The sequence below is a fragment of the Cydia pomonella genome, chromosome 8 (genome assembly GCF_033807575.1).
Source record: "Cydia pomonella isolate Wapato2018A chromosome 8, ilCydPomo1, whole genome shotgun sequence".
Lineage (NCBI taxonomy): Eukaryota > Metazoa > Arthropoda > Insecta > Lepidoptera > Tortricidae > Cydia > Cydia pomonella.
This window is the reverse complement of record NC_084710.1, coordinates 13,926,945-13,929,942: the sequence shown is the minus strand read 5'-3', so window position 1 is coordinate 13,929,942 and position 2,998 is coordinate 13,926,945.

Here is a 2,998-nt window from a genome sequence, read left to right as displayed (position 1 = left end):
TGTTTATTCACATATTCAGTGCCATTATCTGAACGAATCGCTTTTATTTTCAAATCAGTTTGATTCTCAACAAAACTCTTAAAGGTTTTAAATACAGACAATACTTCATCTTTACTTTTAATAAAATATCCAAAAGTCATTCTAGAATAATCATCAATGAAAGTCAAGAGATATCTACTACCACTGAATGATGAAACTGGCATAGGTCCCATTAAATCAGAATGAATCAGACCAAGTTTCTCAGTAGCTCTGGTATAAGACCTTTTGGGGAATGGTAATCGACTTTGTTTCCCTTCAAGACATGCTACGCAGGGAATATGTTTATCATTAGTGTAATCAATTCCACTAGCCATACCTTTTTTTAGTAAATCCATACTCCGTCTGTTTAGATGTGAAAGTCTACGATGCCACAACTCCTGGGATGACTTCATTTCACACAGATTAGCAGCTTCTTGATCCCTTGAAAGAACCTTAAGTACTGGCTCACCCAAATCCTCAGAGTGACATGCCGCAGCTAGCTCGTATCCATGTGACGGTTGACTCGCCATGTCCAGTTCATAGACGCCGTTCACCTTCGTAGCACTGGCAATTACATCTTTGCCGCAATAAATATCGCATTTCTGCTTCTTAAAATGCACTTCGAGTCCTTTGTCTACCATCTTGCCAACGGAAATAAGATTTGTTGACAATCCCGGCACGTAAACAACATCGCTTATTTTCGTAGTTTCACTGTGTCCTTTTAACAACAATTCGACGGTTCCATGTCCCTCACTATGCAACTTTTCTTTATTCGCCACTGTTACTGAACGCGGAGTTTCCAAAACATAATTTTGCAATAACGTTTTATCGTTTGACATATGACAAGTTGAGCCGCTGTCAATGTAAAAGGAGTTTGACTTAACGTCAACTGCCAAAGCGGTTAGCAACGTTCCGTTCCACGCTTTTTCAGTCTTCTCACTGCGTTTCTCACTTTTATTGGCTTTGTTTGGACAGTTTTTCGCATAATGATTCGGTTTCTTACATATGAAGCACTTAACCTTCGATGGATGTTTGTTGACACTTTTTGAACTAGAACCCCGGTTTGTAAACATAGAACTTTCTTCGGTCTTATCGTCTCGTCGTAAATTTTCTTGTAGTAATTTACTTTTTACTGTTTCACTGCACAATTTAATGTTAGAATTTTCCAATGCCATAATAAGTGGATCATAGTCTGGTGGTAGACCACTTAACATAATTACTGACAGGAAATCATCATCTAATGGAGAATTTATGTCTCGTAGTTGTTGATCTAAATCAGTGATCTTCAAGAGATAGGCCTCCATATCCTTAAATTGCTCTAGTTTCAATCCAAATAAAGTACGTAGCAGTCCTAGTCTTCTACATAGCCCTTTATCTTCGTAGGCATTTTTCAAATTGTTCCAAGCTTCGTATCCAGTCTTTGCGTTACGTACATGTGAAAACGATGACGGCTGCACCATCAGGCATATTTTTGCAAGCGTTCTTTGTTGTTGACGCTCATCGCTGACCTTGGGAACGCCGGTAGACTCTTCCTGTATGCAATCCCATAGATTTTCGTGAATCAAGTACATACGCATCAAAAACTTCCAGTTTCCATAGTTAGCTATGCCACTGAGCTTTTCAAAATTGACTGCGATCCCGGAACTCGACGTGGAAGACGAGGTCGTCGTCGGCAAATTTTCATACGACATTTTCGAATTAATTTTTGAACTTTTTGCCGAAAACTATTTACGTACTAATTATTCGCGTATCCTGGGCCCAAAACCTATTGGGTTTGGAGTGGAATTCTACCAGGATTGAATAGAGTAAAACATTATATTGTCGCAGACAGCAAAACGATACGTGTATTCATTTGTTTGTAAACTGACAAAATAAAGAACCACAGACAAAAACAAATAGCTTCCAGCTAAGGAACATTGGGTTTAAAACCTGTTTGGTTTATATGTTCTAACAGTTACCTCTTCAAGTCTTAACTGCTGAACCGATTTAGATGAAATTTAGTACGGAGATAATTGGAGCTCGGGATAGGACATAGCATAGTTTTTATCAATCATCAATACCATCATCATCACTCCACATAGACGAGGTCGCGGGCAAAAGCTTGTTCCCATATATTTATCTATAACTATATATACCTATCGCTTTTATTCGTAGACAGTGGGTACTCGTACCTTTCGATAAAATTGTACAATTTTGTTTATTATCTGTATGGATTGTTCCAGACAGTGATAATCATGTAATTATCGACCTTATGGTCGAAAGTCAGTCATTGAAGTGATAAGTTTGTCTTTTGAGTCATTTTTATTATAAAATCAAAGTCAGACCAAGCTAGGTTGGCAGCGAATTTGATAGCCCAGACGGTGTAGTTTAGACAAATTTCTTTTTAACTTAATTAATTTATTATTAATTAAACTAAATTAACTTAAATTAAACTAAAATAGAATGCACAATAAGTCAATTTTACAATATACACATCGATGCCAGAAATAGATAATAAAATAATGAATCAAAGTAAGTAAATATTCTTAATTGCACCAACTATTATACATTTTAAATACAGTCATGTAAAACTACACATAAATTAAGTAATAATAATAATTTAGTATGTAATGTCATGGTAATAAAGTATATATAATATAAATTTGACTAATATGAATTTTATAAGCAATAAATTCATTAAAAGAGTTTTTTTTTTGCCAGTAGCCATTTAAAAAGCACTGTTTTAAATTTAGTATATGGCAGATATTTTATTTGCTAAGGTATATAAGGTAGTAGAGGTATACATATTTTTATGGTGCACATATGTTGAGGTTCAGGGAGCGGAGTTTAAAAAAAATCATACCGCTTCTTTAGATAACAATATGGCTACCAAAAAATGAATTAACTGTCTTGAGGATTTTCTGTAGGGACTTAAGTCTTGAGCGATTCGAATCTAGATTTTTTAATTTTCGCTCGATAGAAAAAATCACGAACATAGGTA